The sequence below is a fragment of the Trachinotus anak genome, unplaced genomic scaffold (assembly GCF_046630095.1).
Source record: "Trachinotus anak isolate AG129_WGS33_773 ecotype Australia unplaced genomic scaffold, CSIRO_AGI_Tana_v1 ptg000014l, whole genome shotgun sequence".
Lineage (NCBI taxonomy): Eukaryota > Metazoa > Chordata > Actinopteri > Carangiformes > Carangidae > Trachinotus > Trachinotus anak.
This window is the reverse complement of record NW_027273865.1, coordinates 1,825,578-1,851,495: the sequence shown is the minus strand read 5'-3', so window position 1 is coordinate 1,851,495 and position 25,918 is coordinate 1,825,578. Positions and strand designations below refer to the sequence as shown.

Here is a 25,918-nt window from a genome sequence, read left to right as displayed (position 1 = left end):
TCTTCAGGGCAGCAAAAACACAAAAGCAACAAAGATTAAATCTGACCTTTTGTGGTTTAAATGGTGAGTCATTTGCATGGCAGAGAGAGACGCATGAATCATCTGCAGGAGCCATGACTCTGACCTCTTTACACTGTTGACTCACATACAGTAGGGATGAGTTTTATTTCAACATCTGAGAGGAAGGTTCACAAGGCAACAGTGTCCTGCTTCATATTCATACAGGTCCAGATATTCACCTGTAGGAGCTGCCATCACAGTCTGAGCTTCACTGCATCACTTCCTCCTTTAGTTGCTTATATTGTCTCAATTACAGGCTGAGACCCCATGTTGAAAACATTGAAATGTTACAGCACAAAGACATCTTTAAAGAAAAATTCCCTAGATGATCGAAATAAGAAATAAAATGTTCAATTTAAATATTCACCACTGAATATAGGACTAAGTTCATGTCATTTCAGTGTGTGTTCAGCTGTTTCTTCAGGCCCATCGAGCTCAGCTTACAGAGAGTCGGGTTTGTTTTCTATACACTGAATTTACATTGTGATTCACTGCGTGAGACAAAGGGAAGAGTGTTCCAACAGGAACACACTGACTCACCAGCTGATACACACACACACACACACACACACACACACACACACACATACATACACATATTATAATCAGAGACAAACATATTCAGGGAGTCGATCCCAAGGCAACTTTCAGATCACCCAAGTATATGTGTGTGTGTGTGTGTGTGTGTGTGTGTGTGTGTGTGTGTGTATGTGCGTGTGTGTGTGTGTGTTTTGTGAGTGTTGAGAAAATTGAAATACACATAACTAGAGATGGACTAACAAAAAAAAACTAAACAAAAAAAAAGAAAAATTAACTGTATAACTCAAACACACATACACACAATCAAGAAGACATGGCCTCATAATCATACAACCATAAGAGCAATGACACAGTCATAACAGAGCTGAGCTGGAGTCACATGACTTAGACTTGCAACTCGACTTTGACATAAACACCAGTGATGCTCAACTTACTTGGACTTTAGACTTTTGATGATTTAATATCCTCCAAATATCAGCAATCGTGTGCAAAGTTCTTACCAGACAGTGTGCAGAGAAACAACTTCCTTCACCTCACAACGGATACACACTGAGTCAACCCAGCAGCTGAGAGGGGTTTGTTTCTGTGCATTGTGTGCTTACTGTCTACTCTGGGTATTAGAAAATGAGTTATGTATGTGTCATCTGCACATTAAGGGGTGTATGTCATGTTTTAGCACAAGAGTCAGCTAAAGCCAAACAACACTGAAAAGCATAGGAAGCTGGCTCTGTGTGTGTGTGTGTGTGTGTATGTGTGTGTGTAGTGTACAGCTCTCCTATCTCTCCATGCAGTAATTGTCTCATAATTATTATTCATCATAGACTCTTTGATCGTGGAACTCTCTACTGATATTAATATTATCATCAACTGGGAAGAGATGAAGAGAGACGGGAAATAGAAGAAGAAAGAGGAAAACAATCAAAGAATAACTTGAAAGACAGAAGCCCACAGAGAGTTAAATAAGATATTTAGAAAAAAAAGAGAGAAAAGAAAAGAAGTGGAAGAAAAGCAGGATAAAGGAAAGAAAGTGTGACAGAGGGAGAGAGTAAGGATGCTAAAGAAGGGAAAAGGACAGGGTTTGTGATAGAGATCATGAAAAGACAGAAAAGCAATGCCAGCACCCAGACCAGGAGAAAAGAAAAGATGAGGAAGAAAAGGAAGCTGACGGAGAAAGAGTGAGAGAAAGATGTTGACAAGATGAGACGCGGAAGGAGAGACTGAAGGGACGACAGGAAGGAAATTAAGAAAGGGAAGTGAGGCAGAAAGGGCAGCGAAGAGGACAGAGGGTTTTACCTGAACTTAAGCAATAAAACCTGTAGAGCACAGAGGTCGTTTACACCGGGGAGCCCCCCCCCACCATTTGAAATGGCCCATTTTGTCCACATCACTTTTCAAAGGCCTGATCTTTTAAAAATGCTCTGAAAAAAAAAAATCGTAACTAACTGATAAGAATGCTTTTATTTGCACAGTAAGAAAACATATGATGCAATGTAAATGTAGAAGAAACAAATACACAAAACGCTAACATGAGAAATAGCTTTTATTCATTACCAAAATGTTTTTTTTTTTGCATTTATTTATGTATTTCATTATTCATTCCAGCATGAATTTTTATTAATTTCTTTATACTGAAGTCATTTTTGTCCCTCATACACTGGTATCGTTGGCTTGACATGCTGTTGCAGCTGTGGATGTGATGCACATGGATGAGTGTTACTCGTGTGGTCGACATTTAGACACACTGTTATACAATTTTTTTTTCCTCCATAATAATTAACTTGATCCCCCCCGGTACATTGCCTAAAATTACATATGTTGAAGGCTGTTTAGAAACTGTTGTTTCCTCTGAGCCCTTAGGTGCCACCACTTTTCAAAACAAAGTGACATCCTTGCAATATGAAATGACAAGTGCACATTTACATGTAGACCTGCACACGGTTTTTAGAATGAAAGAAAAATAGAGTTTAAAGAATCCATCAAAATTTACATTTGTATCATGTTGTCTTTCATTGTAAACTAAAATGGAAAATGTGTTTCTGATAAGAAAAGTTCCACGCTCTGGCTGACCTGTTCAACTAAATAATGGTGGATGTTTTTTTTTGTTTTTTTTTTTTTTTAATATTGTTCATCTGGATGTGGAGGAGTTTATGACTTGGCAGTTGTGATAGAAAATGGCATATGCATAACAGGCAAATTCATTTAAGAGCTTTGGGAACAGACGAAGAGAAAGAACCAAATATAGCCGACATATGGCATTTGAATGCTCCCAGCATGAATGGAGGCTGACACCCCTCAAGATAAATTCCACTGACACTTGGTGAGTGTTCATTCTGAATAGTTGTGTGCATATATTTTTTCAAGCCAATAAAATTTCCCAGAGAGCAGCAGGGAAAACAGGGGAAACAGACTTAAAACCTGAAGACAGGTCAGACAGAGACAAATCGAGCCAGAGAGTCATCTGTGGAGAGGAGGTCACAGGTCACTCATTTCTTGTTCTATTAGAAAACGCAGGTACAGATACACAGATAAAGATTAGATATCCATCGTCCACATGATAAATGACTGTGATCACAGCCAGCACAGAGATCTGAATCACAGTAAAGAGACAGTTTTAGAGTTTTGTGGACTGTGATTTGCTCCCTGGAGAGAGAGTGCATCCCAGAGGAACACCACCATGTCTCCCAGCAGAGGAGCAATACATCAGCTGAGTGATCGCTTTTCCAGTCCTCTCCAGGAGCCTTTATGTCGGGAGCTCTCTGCTTGAATTATCAATTTACATGTTAAGTCTGAGGAAGAGGATGGTGTGAGACCGTTTCCTCCTGGAATGCAGCAGCCAACACAAATGAAAGCTATTTCTGTATGTGCTCTAAAAATCCAAGGTTCAATCAAGAGTTCTTCCAAGTGAAAGCTCCTCACAAGGACAATACTTCAGTACAAACCTTAGTGACATTAGCTTCATAGAAACATTGTTGGCTTCCTTAAAGAATGGTGTTACCAGCTAAATGTATTCATGTGACCTGAAACCTGAAATTTCATTAGATCTGCAATTGACTGAGTTTGAAATTTGGTTCTAATCAGTGACATTTTACAGATTCTGGCTCAAACATAAAACAACTATGAAGAGCTTTCTTTATTTTTATTTTTATTTTTTTTATTTTTTACTTTGCCACTAACTGATGGTAGTATCAAAAAAATGGATGCACTTGACACTTGGATATTTATAATATTTTGATTAACTGAGCCGCCCTGGTAAGTATGTAAGCATAAAAAACTGACAGGAAGCTGCTTGAACTTTCTTTGGGACACTGCTCATTATAATCCTGACACTTTTCCAACTTTCCAAGATGTCTGCATCATGTGAGAGTTAAAGACTGAGTAGTTTTCTGCTCCACTGGTGTGGTTTCTCCATGGAGAAAGGAGGTAATGAGGACAAAACTGCAGAGTTCTAGTACCTCTTTTAGAATAAAACACAAAACACTGAATGTGTGGGTGAGAAAAATAAGGTGTTTGACCCCTTTCTGAATGTCATATAATTATACATTAAATCATTAGATTAGTGTTACCAAAGCATTAGCATACAAGGCACATTAGCAAAGGCAGTGATGCTAATTTTAACAGTTTAACCTTATACACTTCATATTCATTAAATGATAAAGTAGAGAAGGCAACATTTCTCTGCTGTGCCTTTTCCACCCTGGACCCACATTTTAAGTTGAATTTAAACTTTCACTTTAGTGTCATTTATGGTTCTGGTGACCCAGATGGCAGGTAGATGATCGAGTTACCGGCCACTGTCAAAGTTTTTCAGCTGTAGTATTGATATTCTCCAGTGTGAAACATGAGCAGAGGTTGAATTCAACTAAAATTCTCTGTGCACTTGGTGCTTTGGATAAATGGATGTAGCAAATGATGTAGAAAATTGAAAAGGATCTAAAATATCCGATGAGTGATTCTCTGAAACGACGCAATCGCTTTTCTTCACATACACACACACACGCTCAGTGATTGGCTGAGAGTGGACCTCTTCCCCTCCATCTTCCATATTCTGTACTAATCAGGTGGAGATTAACACACACACACAAACACACACACAGTTAAATAGTTCAGCGTGTACTCTCAGAAGAAGATTTTCAGGCTTGCTGTGTGCTTGTGCGTGTGGTTGTGTGTCTACTTATTTCTATGTGGAAGAACAATCTCTATGTGCATGACAACAAGTTAATGTAGATACAAATGGATGTTACACTTCCAATGATGCAGCTCAACAGCGTCTGATTTTAGACCATCCCACATTGTTAAAACTCCAAGCCCAGAGTTTGTGACATCTGATGACATCACTATGACATCATCATTTAGCATTTATTTATTTATTCATTTATATTTTCTGAAGCTCCTCCAGAGTCACAGGATATATTATACAACTGTCATGGACAGAGGAGTTCTTTTTATGGCAAATAAACTGACTATTGTGTAAAATCTGTGGAATGTTCTTTTACAGTATTTTCTCCTCCATATAATCTTGGTTTTCACATTGTTTTTACTATCTACAGATTATATACACCTGTCTTCTTCTGTTCCTTACGGCTTCCTTTTTACATTTGATTATGTTTCTTTTATCTGTGCCACAGTGTTGTAAAAGTGATGTAAAACTAGTTACTAGTTTTTTTGTGAACTGATCGTCATCATTTTCTCCCCTTGCAGCAGTTGCTCTTGCACCACAGGCAGGGGTGGACTGTATCATAGTACATTTACTTGAGTACTGTACTTAAGAATATTTTTTCCAGTATCTGTACTTTACTTCAGATTTTATTTTTTGAACTTATGATTTTTACTCCACTATTATACTTTTGACTCTACTGCATTTCTATGAAGAAATCATTACGTTAAAGCAGAGCTTTTTGTCAGTGGAATGAATTTTCTTTTATTTTGAAAAATCTGATCGACCATACACTGTGTTCAGCACAGGAGAAGTCAGTCAGGTTGTGTTGCTGCATATTTGAACGGCTCAGTTTGAACCTGTCACCGTCCTAATGATGGCAACCGTAGATAAAGATGAAGCACAAGATTCTTCACCAGAGATCACGGCCTGATCTAAAGTCCATGTCTGAAGTTTTAGAAATAAAGGTTCATCTTATTTGAAATGTTGAGTATGAGTATTTTTGAAAAGCAAGCACTGCAGTACTTTAACTAAAGTAAACATGTGATTGAATGACTTTCACTTGTATTGGAGTAATATTTGACCTGAAGGATCGATACTTTGACTGAAGTAATGGAGCTGTGTACTTTGTCCAGCTCTGACCACAGGTGGTATTTGCAATGAATCAGCAAACTTCCCAGTACATCCAAGTTCTGTCGTCTTAAAATAAGGCTACCTCAGCTCGGTTCCTTAAGTCCTGGATTTCAATTCTAAATATAAGTTTATAAAGACTTTCTAGTAGCTTATGTTCCAGCAGAATAGAATGGTAATTCTCTCACTGCTGATTTTACCGCCTGAGCCTTTTTAAAAAAAATTATAGGAGAGACATTCCTCAGTTTCCCCCCAAATCTCTTCTTTCAGATCTTATTTCATGCTCCAGCACGCTGCTGTAATACACTACAAGATCTATTTTTTTATGGACACGGGGATATTTATTCCATCTTTTGTCCCTGTACTGAAGCTCTGCCCCTTGCAATCCTCTTACAGTTCTTCTTCTTGGACACTTGTACTTTGGGTGATGCAGGAATTGAGGCTTATTGCAGCTTATACTGTTGCAGCCATTGTGAGTCACTCTGGATAAGTTAGCCGAATGACTCAAGTGCAAGGCTTCACCAGGACATTTCATTTTGTAAAATAGCTGCATAGAGTTTTGGAATAAAGTCCTGCAAGAAGATGCTAGAAAAGATCATCCAACTACTTGTCATCATGCTTCACCTTTTATGAAATCCACCACATGTGATGTCACATAACATGTGCATATGCAGTGTGATATGTTGATATATACAGTGCATCTGGAAAGTATTCACAGCGCTTCACTTTTTCCACATTTTGTTATGTTACAGCCTTATTCCAAATTAAATTCTTTTTTTTTTACCTCAAAATTCTACACACAATACCCCATAATTTGAAAAAAAGGTTGCTTGAAACTTTTAGTTTCTTTTTGAGTATGATGCTACAAGCTTGGCACACCTGTTTTTGGGCAGTTTCTCCCACTCTTCTTTGCAGAACCTCTCAAGCTCCATCAGGTTTGATGGGGAGCGTCGGTGCACAGCCATTTTCAGATCTCTCCAGAGATGTTCCATCGGGTTCAAGTCTGGGCTCTGGCTGGGCCACTCAAGGACATTCACAGAGTTGTCCCGAAGCCACTCCTTTGTTATCTTGGCTGTGTGCTTAGGGTCGTTGTCCTGTTGGAAGATGAACCTTCGCCCCAGTCCGAGGTCCAGAGCGCTCTGGAGCAGGTTATCATCAAGGATGTCTCTGTACATTGCTGCATTCATCTTTCCCTCCACCCTGACTAGTCTCCCAGTTCCTGCTGCTGAAAAACATCCCCACAGCATGATGCTGCCACCACCATGCTTCACCGTAGGGATGGTATTGGCCAGGTGATGAGCGGTGCCTGGTTTCCTCCAGACATGACACTTGGCATTCAGGCCAAAGAGTTCAATCTTTGTTTCATCACACCAGAGAATTCTGTTTCTCATGGTCTGAGAGTCCTTCAGGTGCCTTTTGGCAAACTCCAGGTGGGCTGTCATGTGCCTTTTACTGAGGAGTGGCTTCTGTCTGGCCACTCTACCATACAGGCCTGATTGGTGGAGTGCTGCAGAAATGGTTGTCCTTCTGGAAGGTTCTCCTCTCTCCACAGAGCAAACATCTGAAGGATGATCAGTGGAAACAGGATGCACCTGAGCTCAGATTTTTTTTGTTTTTATTTTTAATATATTTGCAAAAAATTCAAGCAAACTTTTTTCACTTTATCATTATGGGGTATTGTGTGCAGAACGTTGAGGTAAAAAATCAATTTAATTTTTTTGGAATAAGGCTGTAACATAACAAAATGTGGAAAAAGGGAAGCGCTGTGAATACTTTCCGGATGCACTGTATCACACACACAGTTGCAATAAAGTATCGTGCCATCCTGTCCTTTACATCTATTCAGAAGAACACACAGGTTTATACTGTCTGTGTGTGTCCATGTATGAAAACTGTCTATGTAGGTACACACACAGTCTCACACAACACAAAGTGTGCAGACTCACACCGACACATACCACAAACACATGTTCATGAAGACAAGCACCCAAATAAAATAAAATAAAACATGCTCACGCAGAAATAGATGAGAGAGAAGCTGAAGATACTGTGGGTCTGTTAGAAAGCGCTAATGCTAAGAACTATTGCTTCATCTCACCAGATTTGCGTGGAACACCTGGGCAGGTAAAGTGGATAAATTAATTCCCATCTTAGGTAGTTTTCAGCAAACTGATGAAGCAGATATTCTTACAAAATGACCACACTGTGAACTGACCCCAGTTCCTTTCTAAATACAATGAATGTCAGAGGTCACCATGCGTTCAAAGAATCCTTAACTCAGCTGAAGTTGAGTGGAGCTTCATACAGTATGTTGGGAATTTTGTGAGAGGGCAGGATACTGAGAGTGAGTATAGGTCAGGTAGTAGATATGACCATTAATCATATGGGGGTGGTCAAACATACCACAAGGTGAAGTGAACACTGAGTCCCACAGTCCTCCTCATGTGCACAATTTATACAAGCTCCAAACTTTCCAAACTTTCACAAACATTTCTACTATTGCACCAAGAAGTATTAACCACCAGGTACTATTCATCAGTTGAACTATCACTATGTACCACCAATACAACAGTCGTTTATAAATTGATTACTTCCCACTTAATTAAGCTAATAAATGTTTCAGCTGAATGACACTGCTGGTTAGCTAGCTGCCAGACGACCATGCAAAAAGACTAACTTCACCAGGACTTAATCAATCATTTAACATTTCCCAGGCTGCTTCCTGCTCCGCTTGTCACCGTTTGTAATTATTCCGCTCACATAATCACAGCATATAGAGAATTAGCACATTAAAAATTCCATTATAGGCAAGCTACCTGAGTTTCCTGGGGGAAGTAGGAAGTCCTCAGGTAGTGTCAGTGCTTTTATGATGAATTCACATTCCAGTCACATCACTGGCCTCGGGGTTACAACAGGATGACAGGCTAACAAGGACACCTGCATAAAGGTGGAGGGGGGGGGGGGGGGGGGTGAAGAAGGAAGGAGTGCAGGGACAGGGAGGAGAAAGAGAGAAATGTCAATATGTTGCATCATTAATTCATTAGCATCCCAGAACTTTTTTCCCTCTTTCTTCTGAGACAATGCTACCCACCCCGACCCCCTGTACCCCCACCCCCACTGGATCAACAAGTCATCAGATCAGTGCATACTGAGCTATAGTGAAGTACAAGGTGAGTGCATAAGTCCTGTTTTAAGTCACATGGTTTGGTTTCTTTTCAATCTGAAATGTTTTTTTTTTATTAAGGGATTAACCAATGGACAGAATATTGGCAACTTCTCTGAGAACTGATGAATGGTTTAATAGCCGAAGTCATTTTCCAGATCTGAATTGTGCAGCTGTATGTGATCATAAAAGTGAAGAAGAAAAGTATTTTCTGACACATTATTGACACATTATTAAAAGATTAATAGGAAAATAAACAGAAGATTAACCTCCAATGCTATAAAAGATTTTTTTTCTATTGCCAAGAATTTGGCAATAGAAAAAAATGCATTGTTCTAAAGATTGAAAAGCACAGTGAAAAGGCAGTGAGAGTCTCTTGTCTTCTGTCTCAGGTTAAATTGGGCATAATGGTGTTAATGGTGCACATGATGGATGGATTTGACCTGATCACAAATGACTGGAATGAAGGTGTAAGGTGAAATGAATTGATTCCAGCCACACAATAAACCTACGCACATTTAGAAATGGACAGTTTTTGTCAAATGGCAAACATACATCCAACCTGCTAGTTTCTATGAGCCCATAGTTAACAAGGTCAAGTGTTTCTTTTTTCTTTCTTTCTTTCTGAAGGGAGGGGTCAGCTTGTCACACAGATACTACTATAAGTCCAATGGATTAATTAATGTATAAACCCCTAATGCCGCATGAGTCATCAAAATATTTTAACATTATACAGGGAAGAAAAGGACAGCTTTTGTTACTTGACTTATACCCAGAGATAGCAGAATGATGAACTTGATACATTTTTGGTTTTTTTTCCATTTTTGAATTTCAAAGAAGAGGAAACTGTGTTTTTAACAGTAAAGGTTCTGGCATCTGTCCTTCAGAATCAGAGAGTGAGAGTTTTGTCTAGAGCTCCTGACATTTACTCCAACATTAAACATTCACACTGGAAAAAAAAAAAAAAAAAAAAAAATCCATCAGAGATGAAGAGCTGCAGTTTTCTGTAGTCTCAACAGAGGAAAAAGGTTACCTCAGCAAGAAAAAAATTCTCTTATACTTCTCACATCATCCTGTCCACCTACACAGCAAAACCTGTAGATGATTGTTCATGTTTGCTCTCTTGGGTTTCTCCTAAGGCATGCTGGGAAATGTGAGAAACTGCTGCGTGAAGTTGACGAGGAAGGTTAAGGGAAAGCGGGTACACCAATAGATAAATAAATAAATTTTAAAAAATGAGAACATTTCTTCACAGAATAACTCCTGGAACATGGTGAACATCACATGTAATATATACATTCTGCCAACAAGGCCCCTGAAGGTGGAATTATGCTCTAAGTTTGTGTTTGATGGGTGGTGTGGGTGTAGCGTAGGTGACTGTTTGCCTTTCGGAAGGAATTGTTACATCACATTCTATGCATTGGCAAATACACACACACACACACATATGTAATTTATTTATTGATGTTGTTTGTTTGTTCCTTTAATACATTTTTATTTGAAAAATTCAGATTTTCTGAATGTATTAACTTGCTCCAGGCCCACGGGGACATACTTCTGATTACTAATTAATTTAGTTTGCACGGCCGTAAAAGATAGAAACTGAGGTAATTAAACAAGGTGATAAAATGCTGCCACAACAGAACAACACAGTAGAAACACAATTTGCGCAGCAGAGATAAATGACAGAAAAGGCGAGCTGTAATAACTGTCTTCAAAACAAAAAAAAAAAACACAAGAAAGCTCGATGATAAGGTGCAAATGAATTAGATAAGAAAAACACTAAATGACTTTAAAACACAACATGATGAATGATGGCAGGAAAACAACAGCGTTCATGAAAAATTAGCAAGAAAGAACATGGAAACTGTCTCTAGACAGATCATTAGTGGAAGAGAGTGGGAGGAGGAAGGAGGAAGACACCCTGCATGTTGGATCACCGGGGGAAACTTCAAGCTGTTTTGTTCAGACTCAAGAAAGAAGGGAATTTCAGCAATGACAGGAAGCTGTCTAGCCGGAGAATCAAATAAACAGCAGATAACTGGGGAGAAGAGGAGATCAGGGAAGCTTCCAGCAGATCTAATTCAGAAATGCATGTCCAAAAAAACTGAAGTGATGTAACTCTGAGGGGTAATACGTCAGTGTTTGCTTCAATAAGAAGAGCAAAACATCACATATCAAAAAACCCATTGCATATGAATATTATTTTTGCTCTGTCTGCTGATAATCTATTGTTAACAAATCTCAAAACCAAAAGAATATATCTTACAAACAAGTACTGTGTGGGTATCAAAGCCATAGAGCTTCACTGTTTTCAAAAACTACTGGAAACACATCATTGAGCCACAGTGTTGCACTGAGTGACATGTTCCTTCATCACCATGAACACACACACTGTAGTTTATTCTGACACAGTCGCACACACACACACAATCCTGCTGCCACAAATATTCACTGCAGCACCACATGTGGAGTAATCTGCCACTGGAAATAGTCCCCAGCAAGAGCACTATTTTCCCTCTTATTTGAGGAAAGTGTGCAAAACTACAGTGAGAGGCTGTTGTAGGGAATTTCAAAAACTGATAACTTCAGTTAGAACCAATGGACTTGGAGCTGACGCCACAGAAAGAGTAGTGCATTAAGAAATGATTGAGAGATGAACTCAGAACGTCAATCTTATCCTTTAAGAAACACATGCAAGTCACATACATAAGCAAGAATTAGGAAAAACGGGGACACTGAAGACAATATAACCCAAACTGTAATGTGACTGTATTGTAATTAAATACATTTTGAATTTTAAGGTTTAACGATCATTGGCTGCCACTGACACTTGGTGGGAGGCTGATCCATAGTTCAAATGTAATATATGACATATGACACATACCAGTATATACAGAAGTTTACAACATATGTGAAATACGCATAATATAATTTGTATATGTACACATATTCAAAATACAATGATTAATTCTTATATAGCATAACATGTTGCAATGCAAGTTTACTAAAACAACATACATATGGAAATTCTATGTGCTTATATATGTTTTTCTTATTATTTCTCATTATATTTAAACATGTCTATATTTGGGATGGATATATATTTACATAGCATATGTCTACAATATCAGCATAGATACATAAACATACATATTTATACATGTACATATATTTTATATATGGAAATTCAGTATATGTTCACATATTATATTTGCGTATGGGAAGGAGCAACAATTAAGAAATCATGATCACAAAAAGCATACATTTAGAGCAAATCCCTTCTTTGTGTAATCAGTGTATATGAAGATTCAGAGTAGCTGAAAAAGGTAAGTTTATGTGAGGTTCATCATCAACGACCTCTCTAATAGGCTAAAAGAGTGCCAATGTATGGTTGGGAATATTCTTATCAATCACCTGATGTATGCTGATGACTTTGTTGTTTTCTCCCCCCTCTAGTGTTGGCTTACAGCAACTGCTCCGGGTATGCTCACAATACAGCGTGCAGTTTGACATCAAGTTTAACCCTAACAAGAGCTGTTATGATTGTTAAAAGCAAAGAGGATTTTAGGCAAACGTTTCCTAAATGTTATACAGCAGATCAAGAGCTCAATGTAGTAGACAAAGTAAGATATTTGGGTCATATCATCAGGGATGACTTAAGTGATGATGATGATGATGTGCAGTGTCAGTGTTGCAAATTGTATGTCCTGGCACAGAAATTTCATATGTGCACAGATGATGTTAAAACAACCCTTTTTACAGCCTACTGTACTTCACTCTGTACAGCTCACTTGTGGTGTAGTTACAGTAAAGCAAAAAAAAAGGCTTCAGGTGGGATTTAATGACATGTTCAGAATCCTGCTCAAGCTAGTCAAGTGCTAGTCATGTTTGTGACAAATAATGTCCCCACCTTTTATGCCGTCATAGGAACTTTTGTGTTTGAATTTATGGTTTGATTAACTGAATCAAAGAATGAAATCATAATTTCCTTAACCCTATAATGCCAAATGCATCAAATTTGATACAAGCATTTCTGAGACCTATTGCATCACCTTATGGTAAAAACTTCACTCAAAACCCTCTTGTATCCAATCTGATACTTGTCTTCCAACCCCTGGTGGATACCTTTATCACTACAACAATTATTACTCAGAGAAACAACACAGTACATGGGACAATCCAAGTTGGCCAGATAGTTCCCAACTCACTGGATCAAGGTAAAGAAAATTGCGATTTTTACGATTTTCCAGTGACATTTTCTTTGAAATTCTTAGTAATATTCTAACAGGAATACTTAATCTGTTGAAGCAAGTTATAATTACATTTTTTTTTTGCATTTTAGTATGTAGTAAAATTGTGTATAAAATTTGGAAAAACCTATATGCAAATAATTTTTTGTAATTTTTATTTTCAAATTTTGCGAAAAGGCCAAATAAAGGTTCCAGATTCAAGAAATCAGAATTTTCTGTCCATTATTTCTGGGGTCAGGCATTACAGGGTTAACTGAGCGTACAAAAAGTGACACAAGGTGCTCCTCTTGTTTTTGGAAACACTGGGAAATATGTTTGTATGTATTATGATCATTTCTGTTGTTTATTTTATTATCTACTTTTTATTTTTATTTTTGTCACTGATATGGATCTTTGTGTCTGGAATAAAGTAAAATTAATAAAATACTTTTATGAGCAGCCTTCCTTGAAAAGAGGGGTTGGATTAGATAAGACATAGCAGACACACAGCAAGAGAAAGGGAAATGAGAGAAACAGAGGGATGAAGTGAGAAAAAAAAGGCAGACATAGCAGATGTAAAAAGGATAAGAAATGTCAGACAGAGTGATACAGGAAGTAAAGTCAGGCTCAGGGCAGGAGATAAGGGGGAAGGAGGAGAGAGTTTGAACCCAGTGAGCAGCAGGTAGGTGTCTCACAGAGACTCTTCTCATCTTCCCGCCAGTCAGCACTTCTCTGACTGACATCTGGATTAGCATTAGCGTTGCTACACAATGGCAGATTAGCGTTAGCATGGCCTGCCACTACACACAAAAAAGGATTAGCCTTGGCATAGGCTAAGGCTGCAGGCTAGGAGATTAGCACTAGTTATAGCATGGCTCCGAGCTACATGAGATAAGATTAGTTGCAGCCTAACTCCATACTGAACAAGTGCAGTGTAGACCAGGAGCCTATAGGAGCACACAGCAGAGGACTGAACATGATGTGGGATGGAAAGTAGTGATGGGAAAGATCCACATTCAACATTCAACAATCAAACACCACCAGCATTATTAATATATGTATGGTAGAATTATGATGATGATAATCAAAAATGGCAGGTGATAGAAATAGTGTGTTCACAGTAAGCCACATAGATTTAAAAACACCTTTGGAAAATCAGTTTTGTTTGTTTTTTTTGTTTTTTTTTTTTGTGATTTTATAACTTTTATTCATCAAATGTGAACAAAAAACATGTGCACTGACAGTGCATGCAAAAATACAATTTCTTTTGTTTGTTTTTTGAATGTTATGATTTTTTTGAATATTGTGTTTTTATTTTTCTGTCATTCTCTATGCAGTGTTGTATTTTTATTTATTATTATATTCATGTTTGTGAATATAACTACATATACTGTATTTCCATCATCTTTGTTCATTATTTATGGTCTTTGTTATGTTGTAATTGAAGTGTCTATGAAGTGACCTTTTGGTCAGTGTCTATATGCTCTGTAAATAAACTATAAAATTCACTTACATACAGATAACTGACCATCATGGTTTTTCAAGTTAGATGTGACGAAGCATTCAAATGATTATGACAGGCACTTGCTATATAAACAGCAACTGCAATTTAAATAATGGTAGAGACATCAGATGAAGTGAAGCTTGATTCCATCAAGGAGAAAGGCGATGGACAGTTACAGACATTAACAGGTTAATTCATGTAATGCCATCCCAGATTTGAGGCTGTGGCCTGAAAAGCGAGAATATAAACCCAGAGATTCTCACATGTCTCAAACATCACTGGCTATATACCCAAATAAGGTTATTCTATATATGTGTGAAGATTCTAGTGGAAGCCTGAATCCAAACATCATCTTGTGTTCTATGTTTTTCCGGTTAAGGATCTTCCTTGACTTTTGTCCTAATAAGGACAATGCATACTATATCCACATACTATACATATTTTGTGATATGTAAATGGTAATCATAAAAAATAAAGGCTTCTGCCAGCCCCATTTTATAGCTCCATACACTTGCTATCAGTGAGGGCTCTACTGTAACCTTGGTTAATATGGCTACTCTGGATGGCAGTGGAGCAGCTGCACACTGACAGGGCTGGAGATAAACACTGAGCTATGGTGACCTCTGACTGACCTTGTGGGTCAACACATAGTCATAGTTACGACAATAAACATAAGATGTGAGAATAGCATCAGTCTAAGTTTCATCTTAGTCAACTGGAGGTGACTAAAACAGCACCTTAGCAACAGATAGATGCCTCTGACATGAGAACTGAGCTGGACACAGTTTGGCATTTGATAGGTGTCACATGACTGACACATGAGTTCAGCTTTCTTAGTGACTGATATGCATACTGATGCTTTTACACATCAAATTCAAACTACTTGACTGGGCTGGAGAGCTCTCCCTGCAAGTCACTGCTAGATAAAGACCTATGCTTTTGGAGATGATGAGAACATTTGTGAAACTAAAGAAAACATGTTTTTCTTGTGATATAATGGATCTACAGAGAAACATTTTAACACCATGAATGCAAACGTCAAAAAACGAACAAAAGGATCATACCTGCCAACATAAGTCAAGGCTGCTGTTCTGTTCAGGAAAAAGAAAAAGGTACTATCTCAGGAGTGAGTCTGACAAATTCCTTTCTGACTATGTTCCACAAGCAGCTGTCAAGTGCTCGTGGTAATTACAGAGGAGCTGCCACTCCTGCAATAAACATGATTTGAGGAGTGAACAGTTACAGTATAGCGTGCTGTGACACTGCTGGCATGGCGGGCTGAGAACAAAGGAAATCAAACTGGTGCTGCTGGGTTCTAGTTTTACATTGGAGAGAGAGAGAGAGAGAGAGAGAGAGAGAGAAAAAATATATAATCATGCTGTGGAAGGTATTCCATTTTTTCCTTTCTGTGTCTGCTACAGTTCATGGGAAATCAAAACCTATGAAAGAAGGTTCAGCTGCTGTGTTTTCTGTTATTATCTTACTGGAAATCACAGTGTAGCATAATTTATGTGTCTAGCTTCATGAACGCTGAAACGTAAAGAAGCATGACGCTGAAGAAAGAAACTCAGCGAGGCTGAGATTCAGACAGTACACTTCGAGGAACATCTTTTAAGAAAAACACTTTCATGGTTTTCCTTTCTGCTCTCATGGTCCCCCTGCCCTCCGTCTCAACACATTTGCTGCTTTGCCGTGTGGGGAATGAAAAATTCATGGATGTGGGTCAACTCTTGACCGTTTCATTCCCTCTTCCCCCATTTTCTCATTCGCCAAACAAAGCCTTCAATAAACTGCTAATTATTCAACATTCAGAAGCACATGTGAGAGCACATTCCAACAGTTTTTAGTCTCTTTATGATCAACAGGATAATCGTTAAAATGTTATTACAGGGAGTTGCAAAATGCTAATGAGACCTGTGAGGTTTGTTGTGTTTTGAAATGTCAAAAGAAAGATAATGAAAATGTTTTTATGATGATAGGATGATAAAGTTGTCAGAGAGCGAGTGGCTACAGTAAAACAATCCAGGCATTTACATGCAAGAAAATAAATAATGTGCACCAATAAACCCGTTCCACAGCCACAGCGAAATAAGCTATTACACTAGACAACAGAAAATTGTCCACAGATTTGGCTGTTGCACTGTGCTGACACAGCTCGCTCTTTAATATCCTGGCAATTTCATCCATGGTGATGTTGGGTTTTTAGCATTTCTACATTAGTTTGCTGAAAAACCTTGATCTGTCTCAGCTATTTCTTTCACTGACTCAGATAGATTCTATATAGATTCTATATTTTCCTGTGCTTATTTCTTTTGTATAAATTGATTCTCAACTGACATTATACGATATCATCACATGAATGTGAAGGATTAGTTTTGGAAATATACTGATTTACTATCTTAATTGCCAACAGTTTGATCAGTAGCACCAACATGTATCTGCACAGAAGCTAAGTGCACACAAACCTCACACATAGAGTATAAAATCAACAAAACAACCCTCCCTCAGACGCCCCCCCCACAGCAGACAGTCATGAAGCCAAGACAATAAATAGTCCAGGACTTGCATCATTGGGTGAAACATGAAACTGTGGTGGGGCAAGTTCAATTTAATATTAATTCAATTCTACAAATAATGATAATAATAATTTACTACTTTAATGAAAAAACAAGCCAAATATTATCTTGACATGGGCAAAGGCATGAGCTATCAGCGACTGCTCTGATGACCGTCGACCACCAAGCTCACCGTCCATCTGCACAACCCCGAGTTGAGTCTGACACCTCATCTTCATGTCTGCGCTCTTTTATCTTTTACATCCAGCTTGTTCACTTTCTCTCTGTCACTCTCCCTGTCTCAGCCAGCTCTGCATTCAAGTGACAACACACACAACACATGATTGGGATTATTGCAATGAGCTGTGCATTCACTCACATTATACTCATTATACTGGGCAACGAATTTGCTTCCATGTATGCACTGATGTGTGCGTCTGTGTGTTTTGTGATCCATTTTATGCCATTTTCGCAGTGATGCATGTGTGCATCATTGTGTTAATGACAATGACGCCCCTATACACACTCAGGCTTTTTGTTTATTGGAGTTTGTGCATGTGTGTGTGTTTGCAGCCTTTTGCATGCATGTTTGTGCAACTACAGATTCCAGGCTACGGCTTTATTCATTTATTCCAAGAGGCTTATTGTACTTAGCTCTGTGTGTGCAAACCAAATGAACATACAATGCACAATATGTACAGTATGCACAGCACGTTTGTTGTTTGTGCACATGCGTGCACATCATTTCTGAACAAATGAACCGTGGTAGCTCGTTTGTACTGTACTTGTATTTTGTATGTTCACTCATGTGTGTTTGCCTATGTGAATGTTTGTGTGTGTAATGCACACTGTTAATCCATCCTTCCATTTATACAAGGTTACATTCATATTCTTCACGTTTACAACTTTAGATCTTTAACATCAGGGAACAGGTCGACTGTAGAAACTATAATCATTTACATAGCACCTGTGATTGCAAACTGGCAATTAGTGTTTCTGTTGTTATTCAGATCTGCTAGTTTCTTCAGCAGCTACCGATGACTTCTCTCTCTCCCTCCCTCTCCCCTGCTCTCTCTGCTCAGTGTGTCTTATGTTTAGTTATTCCTCTGCCTTTAGTAATAATGATACATATAATGAAAGTAGTTCAGCAGTAATGGAAGTAAGTCTCAGTGAACTGTTAGAGGTGTAGCCCTAAGCCCATGGTTGGCATCCATACACAGTCCAGCCGATGACATGTGTCTGATCAATGGTGGAAGTATAATCACTCAGGCAGGGACATTCGTCATTATAGGGCTGGCCATGCTGTTGAGGTCCAGCCAAAAACAACACATGATTCAGCTCACTGCTTAAAATGTGCCTTTTCAGTCTATGGTTCATACAGTGACACAGTTTGTGTGAAGTGAAATGGCATTTTTAAAGGCCTGTCAGCCAGGAGACACAACACGGAGCGTGTCAGTCTGCTTTTTGAGCAATAGATCACAGCAGGAAAAAAAAGCTAAGTCAAATGAAGAAGGCCAAACAAATATAATCAAGTTCTACGCAGACCAGACATCAGAAGATAAGGTAAGATATAAGATAATCGGATGTAAAGATTTTAAATGAAAAGCAACAACACAGCTTTGCTTTTCTGAGGGGTGTCAGCTGTCAGACATCTGATGGGGCTCTGAAGCCTTTAAACCTGCAGCGGGCTCCTTCCTAATCAGATCAGGTTTCCAGGAAGCCCTATTGACTGGATGTCAATACGCATACTTTTTTAGTCAGCAGCTTTAATCATCAGGCCATGCTAGGAAACATGATCTGCTCATAATTGCCTGATTCACACATACTCAAGCACATTCCCTTGCACTCAATGTGCACATGCAAGATCTGTTGAGAGAACACATGGACACACACACGGCATTACTCCTCATCAGTGAGTCTGTGCATCAACACAACCGTAAATTGATCTTAGATCTCCAGAAACTCATTTGTCAAAGTCTACAACAGAACATTCATGATACCCTCTGAGCACAGTGAGTCATGTTCCAGTGCAGCCACAACACTGCAGCTGGTGCTGTAACATGCTAGTTCAGCTAACTGCCTGCAATTCTCAATCCTCAGTGCTAACAGCTATGAACAGGAACTTTACAACTCACATCACAATCTTTTGTAAAAGCCACTGTTCCATCATAGACATGCTAGTAGCCCCCCGCTAGTGTCAAAGCCCTGCGGTTGCAGCCACATCAGACTACCACTATGAAAGTGACTGAGCAGGAGATAACTTCATATCTTCATTTCAGTTCACATGGATCCATCATGGATATGACATACATCCTGTAAACCGCTTTAATCCGCTGACTGATCATGTAATGTACTCAACATTTAATACACAGGCTCAGGGTTCATTCTCAGTGCATTGTGGGTTGGTTGACCAAATGACATCAGGAAGAGATTAGTCAAATCAGCTCGGCCATATTCTGATCTGTGGCTGTGATCAAAGTGCAGCTTTGAGGAAAAAATGTAATGTATGTGAGAAACAAAACAAGACAGGAAAGTAATGCAACAGTAGAAATAAGGAGACACATTTAAGTGAGATGAATACAATTCCTAATGCATGATGAAATTTAAAGTAAGCCCAAAGAACAGGTTTGAGACCAAAATAAAGGTAATGTGAACTCTGATGTCTGGCTTTTATTTATTTTCAGGTGAAAAATATGCCATGATGTAAAATTCAGGTTCATTGGGTTGTTTCAAACAGTTTCTGAACCTGACTGAATGTACTGTGTTGTTAATTGTAGAACACAGGGCAGGGCAGAAGGATATTAAAAAAAACAAATTGCGATTGGAGTCACGGTTTCAGTTAGAATGGTCATTTTTGAAATTTAATTTTCACTGAGTAAAATATAAAAATTATGATAATGATGATGTGATTTCCTAGGCCGGGGCGTCTCTGTAGCACCACGATGCTTCATTTATCATATGTTGTGACACATTTTACCTTAATTAGAAAAAAAATGTAGCTCCTGAGATTTAGACATTGCTCTTAGCCATTTTGCAATTTCGATAATATTTCGATTAATTGTTCAGCCCTAAAACAGTGCCTGTTTTACATCCAATAGGCAAGGTTCTACCATTATGTCCATACTATACTGGGTCAAATCAAAGCCAGGCCTAATGAAGGTCTGTACCAACAAATAATGCAAACCAATGAAATTACCTGACGTGGAAGTAATGGGATCATTGCGTTAAGCAAGTGTTAAAACATCTACATGGAGTTTAACTTCAAAACTGAAATGTAAGTGCGTGAAAACATGATTTCTGTTTGAGAAGCTCAGACCTCACAAATGGAAGCAGAACAGGAAACAAGGAGCCTCTCACCAAAACATGATCAAATACACTTTGAAAAAAAATGCGTGATAAGCCTGCTCTTCAGGTGAAGTAGCCTCCACACCAAAAATAATATATAATAAAAAATAAACAAGTTGCTGTGAACCAGCGTGATCAACTCAACTTCAAATCTACTTCCTCTTTGAATCCTCCTCGGCTTTAAGTGTCTACTTAACAATCCAAATACCTCTTTTTAAACTTTTCCACACAAAGAACCAGCACCACCCAGAGTCTATCTGAGAATATCATCTGTGCACTGTGAAACTCCAAGTTATGAATATTCTCCTCCGTTTTTACCAGGACCATTCCAGTGAGGTGATCTCAAGGCTGTCTTTGTCTCACAGAAACGACACCACCTGCAGCACTTGTGCCTCCTCATGTCCTCTCTCCTCTTACATCTCCTGTGTCCTTGTCTCCTAGCAGGGATCATCTTTCCTCTGACTATCTGCCTGCAGTCGGCTGTCAGCTCTGACTGATGGCTGAGTGTTTGATACTGTCGAGGTCTGATTGCCAGGGTCTTGTTATCTGTCACCCCAGCAAAGGGGAAACTCAATCTCAGTTTCGGCCACAAAATGGTTTCCCCGGGCGAAGCCCCTCACCGTGGAAACGGCATGTAAAGTGGTGCTGCTGTCCCCACATGCAATCCAACAACCTGCCATCTGTCAGCGTCAGTCAGTGTCTGTGTGTGTGTGTGTGTGTGTGTGTGTGTGTGTGTGTGTGTGTGTGTGTGTGTGAGAGAGAGATGGTGAAAGAGCGACAAAATGTCTGTCTACACAGAAGTGTGTTTGAGTGTATGTAATAGTGAGTGTGTGTCATTCATCAGTTCCAATGTCAAGGTGTGTTTTCTTTGTGGAATGTGTGTCCGTGTGTGCAGGAGAAATATTGCATATGTGTGTACAGTGATACTGTATGGATGGTTTTGCATGTGTTCATGCTTGTCATTTGTTAGTGTTAACTAGCTAACCTGGATCTGTACTCAGTGTATGTAGACAACCTGTCGGGTAAAATGCTGAGTTAACATTTGAACAGTGGAATAAAAAAAGCTTGTCTCTCTCCTGTGCTGCCGTTAACGGGCGTCTGCTGAGCAGGTTTTCAGAGTTGGCCTGTGGTTGAGCAGCGTGGTGAAAAAGCTGCAAGTAGGCCGGGATTGTCCTGAACATGGTCGATGTAATGAGATGTGTAGTCGGCAGCGAGACATCATAGCTGCTGTTGTGTTTGCCCTTTTGCCAGACTAATAGACACAGTGTGCAGGGGTTTTTCCAAAAGCCTCCAGCAACAACCTGAATGCAGAATAGTCCATTAAAGTAGACCTCCCTTGCTCTATACCTCCATTTCCATCTGTCTCTCACTGCTTCTCCCTGTCTTTGATTGTTTTTTTTCTTTCTCAACCCTTTTCATTTTGTTTCTCTGTATCTCTTGTTTGTGTCTGTTCCAAAGGGTATTTATTGTTCTCCCTCCATGTCTCCATCTTGTCTCTTTATCCCTCTTTTTTTCTCTGCATTTCTTCTTTTGCAGCTGTGCAGCCCTAAGCTGGCTGTGCTAACACTGTTTGAAGTACAGCTGAAAACTATACACACACACACACACGAATACATAAACACACAGACATTGAATAGGAATTCATATAGATGAAGACACACACACACACACACACACACACACACACACACACACATACACACACACACACACACACACACACACATACACACACACACACACACACACACACCTTGTCACAGTCATTGTACTAGTGTGGCAGTGTAGTTGCTGCTTGCCGTCTGGACTGATAAGAGGATATCAGGACATGTGTGTGTGTGTGTGTGTGTCTGACAGGGGCTTTGATTGGGATGACTGTGTGTCTGTGTCTTCACCTGTTTATTTAAAATTGTCCACAAAGTTTCTGTGTATTTTGTTGCCAATGTGTGTGAAATCTGAATTTTGTTTTTCTGTGTGTGTGTGTGTGTTCGTGTGTGTGTGTGTGTATGTGCGTGTGTGTGTGTGTGTGTGCGTGTGTGTGTGTGTGTGTGCGTGTGTGTGTGTTTGTGTGTGTGTGTGTGTGTATCAGCTGAGGGATTTAGCCAGGAGGAGGAGATAGATGGCCGCCCAGTGATAGAGGCGGTTGCTGGGTGACAGTTGGGGGTGACTTAGCGACCTGCAGACGAATTACTTTCTGAGAGGGGAGAGCAAACCAGAGCTTAAGATAGCGCCATACTTATCAGTTATAACTCATGGGTGGGGGGGGGGCAAGAAGGGATCGGGAGGAGAAGGGTGAGGCATGCAATGAGGAACATCAAGGTGAGAGGATAGAAAAGGAAAAATGAAGGACAGAAAAGAGGGAAGGAGAAAAAGAACAGAAGAGAAGTTGCTTAGACAGGAGATGAGGGAGGAGAAGAGGACTGAGGAGAGAGGGAAGGATGGAGAAAATCAGCAGTCAGTAGTGAAGGAAGGAGAGGAAAAGCAGGAGGAAGAGGCATGTGGATTCAGATATTACTGATACTCAGAGAACATCATGACCCTACTGAAGACAGATGTCTCCTAATTCACACTGAACGAGTCTGGGCCTGCTCCGGCTCCAGCTGCGACTCCACACTGAGGCGAGGCGGTAACACGGAGGCTCGTTCAGACAGGTTCTTCTGAAGCTGCCACAGTAATGTAATAAGTCATCAAACATCCATCATCATCTGTCAATCATTCATTTACTGTCAGTTGTGGCCAGTTATATAAACAGCCAGGTGTTAGCCCCTGAAACAGTCTGCGTCCTGCTGCAGGTAGAGACAGCCAAGACAGGAATCTGTGTCCTCTCACTCATTTTTTAGTGAGACATAAGAAGTTCACCTTCACACAAAGCTGAAACCCAAAGAAGGTTAAAAAAAATGTTTCTTTCCATAATATTTGCAGAAATGAGAATATTAGTTAAGGTTGAGGTTAGATTGAGGTAATAACAAAATAAACTATGATTTATTTATTAATACTTGGTTAGTTTAACAATTGCAGGTCTGTGACAGGCCGAAAACTCCCTAGAATGCCACCACCCTGACCTCCACACTCTTACCTTCCACTCCAACCACCACTAAGTCGCCCCCAGCTGTCCATCACAGAGCAGCCATCTATCTCCTCCCCCTGGCTAAATCCCTCAGCTGACACACACACACACCTACTAGGGGTGCATGGTTCAGAAAAATCTCACATTTTGATTCATTATTACATTAAAAAGCAAAAAAAAAAAAAAAAAACCTTCCAGGTATTTTTCTGGTGTCTGATAATGTCTCCTAGTAAAGTGGAAATCCCAGCAAAGTTAAAATGTCCAACAACTCTTATCAAGTGCAATCTTGACTTCATATAAGTGATATCTAAGGTTTATTAATCAGTTTGCCACTTGACCAAATAATAATAATAATAATAATAATAATAATATGTATTTTAATCACAAACACAACACTGGTAGAGCTCTGTGCTATTTCAGACTAGTAATGCTGTGTAAGTTAATGCAACACTTTCTCCACCTTTATACGACCCTAGGCTGTTCATGGAGGTATGCAAGTAAAAAAGCAAATTACAGGGAGATGATGATCTCTGTGTAAGATCTGCAGTAAGTTAGAGAAGTTTGAGACATAATATTGTTACAGAAGTACAGCGCAGCTCCTTTCAGGAGGAGCTCAGGACGTAGGTTGTGTGCTTAGCGGGAGAAAGACAGACAGAGAGAGAAGGAGAGAAAGAGAGAGAGCAAGTGGTGATGCAGGCGAGTGGAGCAGAGTTTTTAAGAAAGCATGAATGGTTAAGCTTGATACTGACATGCTACACCTGGTGGTTACAGCCTTCAGGTTTTAAATATGCACGTCAGTTTTCAGTAACCCTGAGCACATGAATATAATTCATTCATATTTGTTGCTGCTGCTGCTGCTGCTGGTGGTTACTGCCTTTGTCAATCATTCTATCTAGAAGACAGGAATTAAACCAAGCAAGGGAGATGGAGCACTTCTGAGCCAATGCTGATGGGCTGTGAAAGGTGTGAAATGTCCCACCTCACAGCTGACAGGGTGCAGGAGGAAACGTGTGAGGAAACACTGTTTTGAATGATGTAAAAAAGGTTTTTAGGCATCAAAATGCTTCAGTATTTTTTCTACTGTTTCTACTGTTAAAGAGTTAAAGCACAGTTTTCCATTTGGAGACCTTCTAGAGAGGTTCAAGGACGTTAGTGATTTTGATCCAAGTTACTGTTATCAAATAAAAAGGAACGTTACCTTTTCAAATGATGTTTCATAAATAGTTTTGGCCTTACAGTTCTGTTATAAGCTTTTTTCTATTTGAATATGCAAATGTGTGCAAATTGCGTGAACAAAATGGCAAATATTAAAGGGAATTAAAGTAAAACTAACAAATAGACAAAGAGCTAAAGGAAACATGTCAGGATTGTGAGAAATTTTCCTGCACTTTTTATATTTACACCTGCTGTGACTCATGTTTTGATGGGTTCATCATTGTCATCATCACTGAACTAAATACAAAGAGTATTACAGCCTGAAATTTGACGAAGTATGGTGAATGTATTCTAAACTACAGTGGAAGAACAGGAGAACCACTCATGTACCACAGTTGTTTTGCAGAGGAAAAAAAAAACTATTGCCTTTCTCTCTCCATTTATCTGCTGCAGAGACCAAACCTGCTGCCAGCTGCTGCTGTCAGGAGGACCTGGGATGTTTAAGGATCAACAGCACGAGTGTGACAGACTCAGCATCGAGTCTGGATTCATCTCCACGAAGACAGAAAAAAAACAAAAAACACATCCAGTCATCTCTGTGCTGTTTGTTGTCTGCTGGGCTTTGAAGTTACTTGACTACTCTCTCCCACATCGCTCCAATCACAGCACAACCACCTACCCCTGCCTCTCTGTTCTCTCCATCTTGTCCGAAAAGACAGAACAACAACCATTAGCCTCCACCTCTCTCCTCCATATTTTATTGTCTCCACCTTCCCCCTCTTTTTCCCGCTCCCCTTCGCCGTTTTAAGCTGTCATCAAATCTCTCCCATGTTTTTTCTGACAAAGCTCCCATTAAAAGTGCTTGTTTTGTTCTGATTCAGACACCAGTTGTGTTGCTGTGGGATGTATGGGATTGTTTGTGTGTGTTCCTGTGTTTGCTGTTATGTTATCTTCCACCTTGGTGTGCTGTGGTTACTCTCTCTCTCTCTCTCTCTCTCTCTGCTGCAGTTGTA

General features: G+C 39.5%; 1 long non-coding RNA gene across 1 annotated transcript in view; it reads right to left on the bottom strand.

Annotated features, from left to right (window-relative positions):
* LOC139632140 (uncharacterized) overlaps positions 1 to 25,918 on the bottom strand; it is a 182,522-nt gene that overhangs the window by 36,333 nt on the left and 120,271 nt on the right. The window contains exon 4 of the long non-coding RNA XR_011693506.1: positions 8,701 to 8,821. This is a non-coding gene — a long non-coding RNA (uncharacterized lncRNA). The remainder of the gene's footprint in view (positions 1 to 8,700; positions 8,822 to 25,918) is intronic.